The following is a 14,067-nucleotide window of genomic DNA, read 5'->3' as shown; positions in this document are numbered from 1 at the left end:
AAACCTTGTGCTTGGTTCAATATTTGGCTGTTGCCATCTTGAAAATCTTAATAATTTATGAACATTTTTCATTCTGTATTGGACTCCACAAATCAGGTAGTGGGTCCTGATTAGGATGTATTTCCAGGAAAAACTGGTAGGGGAGTGGGAAGTGAAACCAGGAAGATTAAGATAAAGATGAGCAAAGATGTGATAGTAAGCAAAGTCCCCTGGCCAAAGAGGGGAATTTGGCCTAACCATTTGCAGAGCCCTGTAAACAGTGTAGATCCACCCAGGAATTATCCCACTTATGGGCAAAGGAGCTGGAGTATTTATACCTTCAGACTGGTTAACAGCAAGGCATGGGGGTGGCAAACATTAATTCCCAGGCACTTCCAGCTGTCCAATGCACAAGCAAAGCTAATCCTGCAGCTGAAGGTGATACTCTGACAAGATGCAAGTGGTGGCAGGTGGGAATGACAGCACACCAGGAACCAGTATGCATAAAACTGGAATAGAATCGGAGGGGATATGGCCAAGGACTGACAGCAATTGCTAGAGTAAGCATATATTTTAATGTAAGAGACTGATAACTTGTTTATCAAATCCATGATTTCATGAGTGTAATTGCTAACTGCAAGGGTAAGATATGTGCAAAATAACAAAAGTGAGTCAATCAAACATATAAATAAAAAATTGGAGGTACAGTGATATGAAGATGAAACATAAGTCACTGAAGTTTTGGAAACATCAGCAGAGTTAGAAGGGACATCGGATCCAGGGCCATGGGTGAAAGCAGCATAGGGCCAGGAGCCTTGAGTTTGAATCCTGGTTCTGCCACTTTCAAACTGTATGGCATAACCTTCCTGTGCCTACCTTCTAGGGTTGTTAGGAGGATTAAAAGATTTAATATATGTAAAACACTGAAAGCAACATCTGCCATGCAGGAAGTGCTGGCTAAGTGTTAGCTATTATCATTCCTGCCTTGTTACTAACCCATCGGTGCTTCTCAAACTATCTGTGATATTCTGTTTTCAATCTGTTGCAGGCTGATGATTTTGTACAACACGATAAATACAAAATGGATAATGAGGAAAATGAAATAAAAAGCAGACATACAAAATACAAGGCTACATTTTTAATGATTAGACTTCACAGGTATAAGATTCTTCTGTCAAATTGCTCCAGGTTTCGACATGTTCGTCTTCAATTTCTATGCTCATCCCATTACAGATAAGTAATTGTTTGCAGACCATCACTATTCCATAGATCATTCTTTGAATAGTACTGAACTAGGAAACCTCAAACAAGCCACTGAAGTTCTTACTGATTCAGCTTCTAGGTTTTTGCAAGCGACTAACAAGAGAAGAATAAGATTAAGTACATGAAAGCACTTACTAAACTATAAAGTGCCCCACGAAGGGAAAGTAGCGATATGGCTACAGGAGGCGATTCTGTGGTCTGTGGCTGAAAGATATAAACTCCAGTATGTGACTCTCTCTGTCCCTATTGGTGTCAGGCTGTCCTGTATATCCTTGACCTGTTAGTATCTGTGAATTAGTCAAGCATTTCCTAACATCATACTGAACAGGAAATAAAGGGCTTCTTTGGCAAGCTGTGGCTGGCAACCCAACCACCACTGATATCCACAGGTTGCTAAGACCACACTCCTGGGGCAAGGCATCTAATCATAGCTTCCTCTACCTGCAACATCCCTTCTGCACTCCATGCTAATGATTTCACTAAGCCTGATACTTGAGTAGGGGTCAGGAGGAAAGCAAGAGGGAAGATAACGTCCTCACTGCAGTTCTCAGTGCCCAGCTTCCCTGGGGCCCACTTCTCCTCAGCTGGTGAAACTCAGTGCAGAGACATCCCTCAAGAACGCTTTTAGGTGCAATTTCATGTATGGACTCTGCCCACACTGGTTCTAAGTGACCTACTTTGGCCTCACCTTCTCTTTTATATCCACCCTGTCAAACAAGAAAGCAGCTACATAGGGATACTCAAGAAGTCTGCTGAATAGTAAGATTTCTGTATGCCTCTCTTCTTTACTCTTTCTGGAATAAAGCTTTTGGCGCTCCCGCCGGGCAAGCTCCCTGTCTGATTCATCATTATAGCTTCCCCATCGCCTTTAGCACCATGCTTGGCACATAGCAGGTGCTCAATAATGTTTGTTGAATGGCTGTATGACTAGTATGAGGTCTGTGGAAGAAGAAATGGTTCTTCCACCCTCCTGACCTTGAATCCATCCAGAAAAGACCAACCAAATCCGATTAATTCATTAAGCAGAACTCTGCCAGGTACTGTGCATCCGAGAACATAAACTTCATGCGGTGGGGGAAGATGAAGGGGAAGCTCCTGATGGGTGTATGTACTCCAAATTCAGCAATCCGCAGTTAAACTCCCCTTTCTGGGAAACATAATCTCTCCGTGGCCCCAGGGCCCTTTCAATGTTACTGTGACTGTTTTCCTTAGAAATTGCTGGAGCAGAGCCTAACTTTTGTGCAGGGGGTTGGCAGCGCTCATCTTCGCGGCCCAGAGGACCCCTGGCTTGGGGGCGGGCGAGGCGTTCGCACGCGAAGGAAACTTGCGAGGAGTCGTAGGGGCGGGTCGTGAACAGAGGGGGCCCTCCAGTGCCTGAACTTCAGCCCCTCCGTGAGAATTCGGGGAAGGGGGATGGCCCAGGGCGGCCAGACGTTCGCACAGCTTCCAGCGCGACCTCTGCCAGGGCGTCTGGGCCGGAGGAAGGCGGGGAGCGGAGGAAGGAGCGCCCGGGGCCGCCGCCGCCCGCCCGTCGGGCCGTCCGCCCCGCCCACCCCAGCGAGGCGGAGCCGGCGCCCGGAGGAGCGGGAGGAGGAGGAGAAGTCGGAGCCGTCTCCGGGAGCCCTTAGAGACCGAGTCCCCGGCGGCGGCTGCAGCGGCGGGGGAAGCGCACCGGCAGGCGGGTGAGCGCCGAGCGGCGGGCGCGGGTGGTGAGCTGGGTCCCCGCGGGGACAGGGGCGCAGCGCGGGGCGTCGGCCGGCGAGTTCGGGGGCCGCCCCCAGTCCCGGGTGCTGGGAAGCGAGATGGAGGGAGGGAACGAAGGAAGGAAGGAAGGAGGAAAGAGTGTCCTGGAGGGCGGGGACTGGTCGGGGCACTGGGCTCCGGAGAAAGGGTGGAGGAGGGAGGGTTAGGGACGCGGAGATCTAGAGACAGATGGGGCGCGCGTCCTCGACGGGTGGCGGCCGGAGAGCGCTGGAAGCGGGGTCCCCTAGAGCTGGGGCTGGGGGCAGGAGGAGAGGGCTCCCCGCTGGCTCGCTCTCTTCCTCGCCTGCCTGCGGTCGTGCGCCCCGCGCCGAGTTGGGAGGCCCCAGTGTTCCCAGCCCATGCTAGTGGCGGTGCCAGGCTTTGGAGGAGGGCTGGCAGCTGGGGGCGATGGGGACGCCACGCCCCTCTTACCTACTTTCTTCCTCTCTTTCCCGAGACTAGCCGGCGGGAGCGCAACCCTGGAACCCTCTGGGGTCTAGCGGGGAAATAGCGGGTCGCAGAGGGGAGAACCTAGAAGACACACCCCGCAAGGGCCCCCCAGCAGTGACCCGGAGGCTGTCCTATTGCAGACTGTATTTGCAGATGGTAAAGGGGAGGTCGAAGCTCAGTCTTACGTGATTTATAAAAAAGTATTGCCCAGGCAATTATTCCGTGGATCAGGGAGACTTCTTTTTATCATTTTTAATTAGGGCACATCAATTAAAGCTAATTTTAAGACGCTGTAACTAGCGTCTCCCATCACTCACTTGTCCCTCGCTTTGTGTATCTTGTAAACTTGGCAGAAATCATTAATAACGTATGATAAGGAAGCCGTGATTCTCGTTAAACTCACCGCGGCGGAGTGAAACTTTGGACAAATGGAAATCTGAGTGAAGGAATTGCGAGGCCCGTCATTTTGTGGTCATCCTGTTCGGGCGTGGTTGTATACAAACAAGTGGCTGGAGAAGGAAACAGCTAAACACCAGAGTTAGAAGGGAGGTCCCCGGCGCCCACGTGTCAGGGCACGTTTAATGGCTGCCCCGAGTGGAAACAAACAGGGAATTTATTAGACTTTGCGGAGTTGGACAAACTTCACATGATTAGCTTCCTTCCCATGGGTTACTTCCTCTCCCCCCTGCTGTCTTTGCCGACACAGTTTATATTTCCTGGGGCGGTTGTAGCTTCGCCTGAATGGATTGTCTATAATGAATCTCTTGGATGTTGTCAGAAGCAGGGTCTGTGTCTGTGTGTTGTCTATTTTAAAAGCGGAGTTTAGCTTTGTTTTTAAAGAGCTAGTCACCAGACTGCACCATTGCCAGCGCTTCTCAGTTCTCGAAGTAAAATTATCGCAGGATCGTGGCCCTCACCTAGGAGAACCAGGAAGGCAGGCAGCGCTAGAAGGACGGGATTGCATTTTACTATTGCCAAAACAATCACATTCAAGTTAAGGAGCTAGTTGTTTTTTTTTTTTTTTTAACTAAATTGTATTAGCAAGCCCCCTTTCCAGTAAACTAACATGTGATTCATACAAACGTATTTTTTTTTTAAGTAATCAAACATTTTACAGAGACTTAAGTGGAAAATGACTTTCAGATCAAATGTTCAGCCCCTTGCCTTCCCTAATAGTTAACCAGCACCATAAAGCCCTGGTTTAGGTCCAAAAAATGCTGAGCAGACCTTATAAATAATGCAGTCATATTTTTGCTGTATTTAACCCAAGTAACTTACTAGGTGTCAAACCCTGACTGGGCAGAGACCGTTTAGATTTGTATAGAAATATATTAAAATGTGAATCTGTGTTTCACAACAGACTGAAAAAATTACTATTATAAAAATTTTCTATGTAGACAGCTCCAATCTTATTTGAAAGACTAGCTCTCTAACAATTGGATTTGCAGGTTTGTATTGTCATTTGTTAGAGAAAACAGGAGTTTGTCACTTGCAGGAAAAAAAATCAAATTTAGAATGTCATTTACTGTTGGATTTTTGTTAGGTGGTTTTTGGTTTTGGTGGGGTGGGTGGGGCAAGTTTTTGTCAGCTTAAGTTTAACCTAGGAAAGTTAAGTTGTGAAAGTTAAGTAAATTTTTCTGAGCCCTAACTTGGAAGAGAAGCAGTTTAATAGTGGTTTGGGGTATAGGCTTTGGTGCCAGATAGACTTGGATGAGAATATTAGTTATTTAACCTTTTTCAGTCGGATTTGTAAAATGGAGAGAATAGTGTTCTCTCTCTGTCTAGGGTCTTCATGAAAGTATATGAAACAATCTTTGGAAAACACTTAGACTGAATCTCACACACAGTAAATATTCAAAATTTTCAGATGTTTTACGTATCTATACTAGCATGCTCAAGCAGCAGGCTATTGGATAAACTACAAGGTGGCAGCTTGAACCTTCTGGAAATGCTAGATAGAGCAATTTTAAATTCCAAAGAAGGTATGTGATTTGTGTGTGTGTGTGTGTAAAATATTTATGCGTATGTGTGTGTGTCATGCTTCTACCACAGCAGTATGAATAATTATGATTAAAGGATTAATAATTTTAATATGCTTTCAGTGCTAAAGGTACAGTTGCATAGTAATTTTGACAGGCAGCCAGAAACATTTCATTATCTTTTAAAGTTAAAGGAATTTATATTTCAAAAAGTTGTGTTTATTAGCTCTGGGTAGGAAATTAAACCAGGAACAGAAAAAGTATTTGCCTTTAACCAAGTACGATTTTTAATTAAAGTATGAAAAAATGTGACCCAAGGGTATCCGGTTATTTATTTTTGCACGTACTGAGGTCCAAGGCCAACAGATAAGCTATAAGAAGTGTTAGGACTGATTATGAGTGTTTGTCTTATTTTTAAACTTTTGTAAGAATGAGTGTTCAGTTAATTCAGGGAATCTACTCATCACATCATTGGCTCATTTGCTAAAATTTGCAAAATTTTTAAAATGCTTCCATCTTTAAAACAAACCCTTTTAAGCTTCTGGTTTTTTTTCTTTTTTGTCTTGTTTAATGTATATCAGGTGGACAGAATTGGGCAGATCGCAAATCTTAGCTCATGTCACAGATGATGTCTGATTTTACTAATATAATAGTTCCACTGAGACGCAGAGATGGTGGTTTATAATAATTTTAAATAACTATAAAGGCTGCAGTGTTATTATGAATTGTTTCTTGACTATGACATTATACTCTCAAGCAGTGGAGAATTTGATTGAATAAATTATTCTTCTCACCCCGAAAACATCATAGCATAATGATGGATTCCTGGATCATACTTCTAGGTGTGTAGACTGTGGGCAAGTTACTTAATCTATGCTTCAATTAGGTGTTGTGAGGAATAAATGAGTTAATCTATGTAGAGCATTTTAAAATGGTGCCTAGCACATGGTCCGTGTTCAATAAATATTAACATTAATTATTATTGAAATTTCCTCCTTCTAAATGTTATATTTTGAGCGTGCATTATTTTTGTAACAGGAAAACAGCTCTACAAAATTGTAACATTTCGCCCAAATCTAAAAAAGCTCAGTAGTTTAAAAAGTCCTGCCAAATAGTACTTACAAAGTAAGAGAATATTATTAGGCAATCACCATTGCGTATTTTACATGTGAAATGGATTGCAGTATTAATTTGTTGAACAAATTAGTTGTCCTGGATCTCATCCATTTTCCTTTTTATTAGAAACTCTAAAAAAATCAGTAATGCATAAAGTCTGCTGTAGTTTAAAAGGGGAAAGACAACATGCACAGTTATAGTGCATTATTACAACTACTTTAAAATTGTTTTTAAACTATGCATTAAAAAAGACTAGAAGAAGTTATAGACAAATGGGTGATGGGATTATGGTGCCCCTCCTCCAGCTTTTCCCCAATGAGCATGCATATGTAATAAAAAAAAATTCATTTGTATAATAACTCAAAAATAATTCTGGTTTATTAACTACAAATATCAGGACTGTATTTTTTGGGGGAAAACACCAACTTTCATGGCAGTTGAATTACTTTTAGTCAAATGTCAAAACCTTTTTCAGTGAGAATTGTTCAGTAAAAGAGAGGCCCTTTCGGAAGATTATAGGTTGATCTTCATAAGAGATATTTGAAAAGTACACCAGTGGGTTATTAATTAGCATCTGCATATAGACCTAGTCCATGGATCTTGACTTTATGGAAGTTGTGACTTCCCAGGTCCAGGCTGGCATTAGCAAGCCGCATTTGTACAGCATCTTCAATATATCAGACACCTGGAAGGTGGCGATGAGGAAGACATTTGTGCATTTAGTTTAATAAGAAGGTTCAATAGATAAAAAAATAGTTATAGCACAATTGTGATTCCATTTTTTGATAGATATCTGGGCCCTTTCTAAGCCCTTCCCATATATGATCTTGCTCAGTCCTCACAGCAGCCCAGACGAGGAAGCTGAGGTTCCCTAAGGGTATGAATTTTGCTCTTGCGCAGGTGGCAAGAGCAGAATTTGACCCAGAGTTGTTCTGATGCCAGGTCTCATGCCATAAGCGCTCTGCTGAGAATTGAGGTACGTCCAGCTGGAGGTGAGAGTGAAGGGAGCTTTACGGAAGCAGCTTTGTTTAAAAGCTATAAATCAAGAGAAACATAAATTCCTTTTAAAAGTGAGATGATCCCTGAGGAGACTCATCAGTGCCTGTCCATTGGGCTCACCACTCTTCAGCCACAGCAGTCAAAGCTTGCCAAATGGCCATGAGACCCAGCAGGCCTGAAGCAAACACAAAGGCCCAGTGCCTTGGTGACTATGGAGTCCACCTCTCCTATCCCTGGCCTCTCAGAGGGGGCCTTGATAGGACAAATGAAGGGACAAATCCTGTTCTAGAACCAGCTCACACCAACAGGTCCTGACCTCTCTGCTTTCCTCTCTAAGGAACAACAGGTGAGTAGTGAACAGGTAGCTTGGATTCAGGGCAGAGAGTGGAGGTGATTTGACTGAAGGTAACTTCTAGCTGGATTATTCCATGTATTCCAGAGTCTGTCTTGAAAATCATTTCTGCTGTCACTTAAATGTTCGGTTTATCATGTCAGGCTTTATTGGGTATCATAAAAGTGCTTAGCTCTGAGTGTCTGGTTGCCATTCTGTGACAAGGAGGGCTTTTGTCTTCTTTTAATGGGTCTATATTTCAGAGGATTACTATACAATAAAAACCAGAGGGTTGCAGACTGTTATGACTCTTGATACTTTCATTTCTGCTGGAGGACTAGGATCTAAAAAAAGAACTTTTTTCAGATCCATCTGAATGAATCACTTGCTAAGAATCTTCTGTATTTCCACATGTATTGATTATAAGTAGGTGACTTTAGGGCCAGAGAGTCAGAGGCCTGATATTCTTATGCTTTCTTACACAATAGGCTACCAGTCCCCTTGCAGTCAAGGTCATGTAATGGACTTAGGATCCCCTTTAGTTGACTGAGGAGAGAAGAGTAAGCTCTGGTTGAATTAGAGTTGGCATGGTCGCAAATGCTCACTGGAGTAGGGTCTGAAGAAGTTGTCATCTCTGCACTTGCATTCTGTACATGGAGAATTGCCTTCATTCAGAATGGCTGTGTGCAAACCCATATGTGCCACTGGGGGTGGACTCTTAACTTCACTGATGTACAATAATCAGGCTTTTATTTAGCTGCAGATGCTGCCAGCCAAGATGCCCCTGACCACTGGACACTAAACCCTTAGCCCCCACTGGGGCCCTTTGATTCAGACCTCTAACTTGTGGTAACCTCAAATTTTGTCTGCTTTTTGGGAAGAAATCATTGCAGAGGAAAAGCATGAGGCCTCACCTCAAAAGAAGACTCAAATTGAAGTCCATTAAATCCCAAACATGAGCTACATCTAAGGATGGGAAGAGGAATCAAAATTCAAAAGCTGATTAGACTTTATTGAGGCTGACTGAAGACCTTACTGAGATAAAACCATCACCCCAGGTTTATTAAACCAGAATCTCAGGCACATTAGCAAAGTGTTGAAGCCAATAGACTAGGTGCCTGAGCTGTACCCAAACTAATGAAACCTTTTGGATTATTAGACCATGGCCTGCAAATTAGACCATTAGGCTTCATGTAGGTGTATAAGGTCATGATTGGCTGTTCAGATAAGTTGTCGTACGAGGGTTGGATGTCTGGCCAAGACGCAAAAGGATTGGGTTGTGACTTCTTCACAGGGCTGCCTTAAACTGTTGTATGGGTTGTTTACTGCACAGGAGTACCTGGCCAGGGAGGTAAATGTGAGGCTCAAATCCTCAAAAACCCATGCATTGTGCAATAGGACTCTCTCTGCCGAAAGAAGGGACATTTATTTTGATGCTATCAAGCCTGCAAGGCTAGGTCCACATGGAGGGTTTGTCTTTTTTTTTTTTTTTTTTTTTAAACTCAAAGGCACAATGTGGCTAACAGCAGCAGCTCTGCTTCTCAAAGCCCCTTCAACCACAATAGCTCTGTAGCTGGCAGAGTCTGGCACATAGTAGGAGTGTAATAAATGCCAGAGGAATGAAGGAATAAAACTATGTTCTCTGCAGTGTGCCAGCAAGCTACATGAGCCAGTGTTCTTTTTTTAATCAAAAAAGTACAATAGATCATATTTGCTAGGAAACACATTCAGTAGTACACGTTCCCTCTAGCGGGCTTCTTTCTCCGCAGTTCATCATTTCCTAAGGGGCAGCTAAGGACCAGTACTTGGGGTGCTGCTGACACTGTTTACTGTTAGTTGAACACCAGCCTACTCAGTGTCACTTAATACATGCCAAGGTACCCTGCATGTAGTCTGCCTGGTGCAGGGAATGGAGTAATAGTAACTCCTGGGAATGTGGAAAGGGCTTTGTGTTATTTATTGACCAGCTGTGGACCCTTTCCTTGGGGACAAGGTGCAAGTGACAGTGGCTGCAGGAGCCTTTGGAACTTACCTATGAGCAGCTGCTGCTTCTTAAAAAGACTTTTCTAGTTTAGGCTAAGAAGTGGGAAACCTTGTTGCCAAAGCTACCAAAAAGTAAGAAAGAGAGTTTATTTGTGTCCTGCTTAGTGCCAATGGGCACTTCTTGCATGCTTTCTGTTTTAAGTTGATCCCTTAGAAAGCTGCTATCAGAATATACTCCTCCTGGCTGCTCTCTTGGGAGGCATTTGTACAGCAGGTAGGATCAGCTGTGTTTAGTGGATCTAACTGCTAAGGCAGTGGTTCTGAGTCTAAAGGTGCTGGTTCATGCCTCGGACCTTGGCCTTGTGGTAATTTGTGGAGAGACTACACCTTATGAAAAAAGCCAACAGGTGCAGAAACGTGAATGTCTTTCACTTTAATATGGTTAAATTCAGCCTTCTTCAGACAAACTCAGATTCCCAAAGCAGAAATAGCATAAGATGACAATTCCTAACAAGAATTCCCTACAGAATGTCTTTAAGTAGCAAACTCACCTGTTGCATTTACAGGATGATTTGATTTTATAAAATTCCAGAGCCTCAACTTTTCAGGAATATTTCTCTGTTGAATGAAGCAGAATATTCTAGCACATGATATGCCCTCTTTTTTTTTTTTTTTTAACATAAATATTTGATGAGCAGCATGCTTCAGCCATTACTGTCTAAATCTAGCGAGTAAATAAATGCCCCTGGCATGCTGCCTGGGAGGTGATCCTGGTGTTTCTGTCTTTGCCTCCCATTCACCTACAGCTCTCTGACTTCCTTCTAGCTGTAATAGATATCAAGGCACTCAGAGCCACCCATCCCCAGCAGGTGACATAAAACCGAGCAGAAATCAACCTCTCCATGCTCACTGCGATTACCTCCTGAACTCCGGACTGAGATTTCTCTGACTTACTGATTTTCATGTGAGAACTCACCTTCCTAAACCCAGGTTTTCCAGACCCCTTCTTCCAAGCCGGTCGAACTCCACCTTTAGCTTTGTTTCTTCCAAACTATTATTGTCTTGTTCTTCACACTCCTGGAAAAATAGCTTATACAACCTCTTCATTTTTAAAAAATATTAAATATATTTAAATGGTCTCCAAAACACCTCACAACCATACAAAAAGGTAAATACTGAAAGAATCTTGCTCCTAGCTCATCTCCATTCAAGCCTTTCCCATATTCTCTACACGTAGCAATTTGTAAATACAAGCAAATAAGAATATGGGATATTTTTATTCTTCTCCCTTCTTTCATAAAAGTTGGTATACTATTAATATATATGCTCTTCTGTGCCTTGCTATTTTAAATTAGCAGTATGTCCTGGAGATATCAGACATGTCTCTATCTCTCTCTCTCCCTCTCTCTTTCCAACAACATAATAATTTTCTATCATGGACGTGCCATGGTTTATTTGACCAGTCCCCTACCGCAGAACATTTGGGCTGTTTCCAGTCTTTTGCTTTTACAACCAGTGCTGTGATAAAGGTGTAGCAAATCCTTTGCCTTTGTGAGGATGTGCCGAAAGGTTGATTCCCAGAAGTGGGACTGCTGAATCACAGAGCTCTGTAGTCCCCCTCTGGAGGGGTTGAATCATTTTGCCCTCCCATTGGCGATGCATTGGATAGGCTGGTTGCGTACAGGCCCACCAGCAAGAAGAGTGTAAGCTCTTTTTATTTTTGCTAATCTGCTTCGTAAGAAATGGTAATTTAAAATAGTTTAAATTCCTCTGATTATGAGTAAGGTGGGTGGAGGTTTGGGGCCATTTGTACATCTTTTCCTGCATGTTGTGTAGGCCGGTAGACTCTCCTGTGGGCATTATTGACCTTTCTTCTTGCATACATCTCTGTCAGAATCTCTTAAATACAGACTTAAGAATGTGATGGCTTTTTTGGGCCTAAGGGAAGAGTGGGCTGCCAAATTGTCAGTGCAAAATCAAGAGAAGTGGAAAGTAGGGTTTTATGCCAGTTGCTAATGTCTGAATTATAAATAGTTTTCGGCTAATGGTATTATTAAACTGGGGCTTCTCCAAAACTATGATGAAGATGATCTTCTAGTCTAGAATTTCTCCCTCTCAAACAAAAACAAGAGAGAGAGATGGAGAATATATAAGTTTCAATGGCATTTCCTGCAAAATCTTTTAAGAAATCTAGAATTTTCTATTTACATGTATCTCCTGAAAGAAAGTTATACATGCCGCATTTTTTGTTTGTTTGTTTGTTTACTCCCTGAATCGGGCTCCTGTTCTCCCTTTGATTTCACCATCAGAGAGCTGTCTATTCTATTTCCAAGGAGAGAGAGAAGATGAAAGTACAAGCACAGTGTAAGAAGACAGGCCAGAGCTCAGGATTCTACAAAGGGTGTGGGCTGGGAGTTGCACAGAAACGTCTTTCTTTTTGAGGTGCCCTTTCAGTCAGCTCTTGGGATACTGTTTGAATATAAAATTAATTTTCATCTTTTTAAAACTGAATTCCCTCAAAAGAGAGGGAAATTATGGTTGGTGAAAAGATGGTTGTGGTTTTGTTTGTTTTTAGAAATTCATAAGAGGCAGGCCTGTATAAAGTTAGCCTACATCTCCATTAAAAAAAAAAAAAAAAACTACCACAACAAAAAACGGCTTTCTCAGAGTTCCCACACTAGTAGCAAGTGGCCCATGAAAGATCCCAAAGAGAGGATCTTATCTTCCAGGCCCAGTTCTCTGTTTCTTTTCAGCTCCTGAATATGTATTACAGGTTCTGACTTTTGTGAAGGTTGGTTTAAAGCTCCCTGGCTGCTTTGTTTTCCTTCTAGTGCTTATCTCAATCTATCACAATAGTATTGATCTCCCTCACTATGGTGTCAGCTCCATACAGACAGGATCTTGGTCTGTTATTCTGTTTTGTTTTGTTTTTTTTTTAAGACAGAGTCTCACTCTTTTGCCCGGGCTAGAGTGCCATGGCATCAGCCTAGCTCACAGCAACCTCAAACTCCTGGGCTCAAGCAATCCTCCTGCCTCAGCCTCCTGAGTAGGTGGGACTACAGGCATGCACCACCATGCTCAGCTAATTTTTTGTATATATTTTTAGTTGTCCAGCTAATTTCTTTCTATTTTTTAGTAGAGACAGGATCTCGCTCTTGCTCAGGCTGGTCTTGAACTCCTGACCTGCTCTGTTATTCTGTCCCCAGTACCTGGAAAGATAACCTAGCGCCTTTGGGTGCCAGATCATTAGTGGATGAATGAATGCTTCCAGACCCACCTGAGTCTTTCTGGTCAACTGCATTAGGGGTCCCATGTCGCAGAGGCCTGGGAGAGGTCATGTTAGCCGTTCCTTGGCCTTCTGGCAGGATACTCAACCCCTTTCCAGCTCTCTGGCAGCATGCATGGTGGTTTAGAGCTTGAGATTACAGTCTGAATCTCTCAGGCAAATCACCTGATCTCTGAGAATTCTCTGTTTGCCCATTAGCAAAACAGAAATAATAACACTATATTTCAACAAATCTAAGATGCCATCAGTTATGAGATGTGCCATTATGTTATATGTGTGCCACTAAGGAAGAAAAAAAAATGCTGACAATTAAACCATAATCCACATCAACTGTTAAGAGTGTATTGTTTTCTATGGCTCCTATAACAAATCACCACAAATAGAGCAGCTTAACACAACACAAATGTATTATCTAACAGTTCTGTAGGTCAAAAGTTAGGGTGGGCTTGGCTGGTTTCTCTCCTCTGGGTTTTATGAGGCTGAATCAAGGTGTCGGCCAGCTGGGCTGTTATTGGGTGTCTCTGGGAAGAATCCATGTCCAGGCTCATTCAGATTGTCAGGGGAGTCAAGTTCCTTGCCGTTCTAGGACTAAGGACCTATTTCTTTGCTGTCTCTCAACAGGAGGCCACCCTCAGCTCTCAGAGACCTCGCTCTGGTCCTTACCCTTGAGCCCTACATCTCAGAGCTACAAACAGCATGACAAGTCCTTCTCATGCTTGGAATCTGTCTGATGTCCCTTCTGCTCCATCTCTCTGCCTCCAGCCAGAGAAAATTCTCTGCTTTTAAGGATTCATTTGATTACGTTTATTAGATTGGCCTCACCTATAGGATACTTCCCCTGTATTAAGGTCTGGAACCTTAATTGCATAATGCAAAGTCCTTTTTGCCATATAATGTAACATATTCACACATCAGGGTGGGGAACCTGTGGCCTTGGG

At 43.2% G+C, this 14,067-nt stretch overlaps 1 protein-coding gene across 2 annotated transcripts in view; it reads left to right on the top strand.

Annotated features, from left to right (window-relative positions):
* Positions 1-2,834: 2,834 nt before the first annotated feature.
* Positions 2,835-14,067, top strand: part of GNG12 (G protein subunit gamma 12) — a 127,791-nt gene continuing 116,558 nt past the window's right edge. For both annotated transcript variants that reach the window (XM_069478054.1, XM_069478056.1), the window contains exon 1: positions 2,835-2,924. The gene's annotated coding sequence lies outside the window, so the exon portion shown is untranslated. The remainder of the gene's footprint in view (positions 2,925-14,067) is intronic.

This window comes from Eulemur rufifrons, chromosome 8 (genome assembly GCF_041146395.1).
Source record: "Eulemur rufifrons isolate Redbay chromosome 8, OSU_ERuf_1, whole genome shotgun sequence".
Classification (NCBI taxonomy): domain Eukaryota; kingdom Metazoa; phylum Chordata; class Mammalia; order Primates; family Lemuridae; genus Eulemur; species Eulemur rufifrons.
This window is presented reverse-complemented; position numbering and strand designations above follow the sequence as displayed.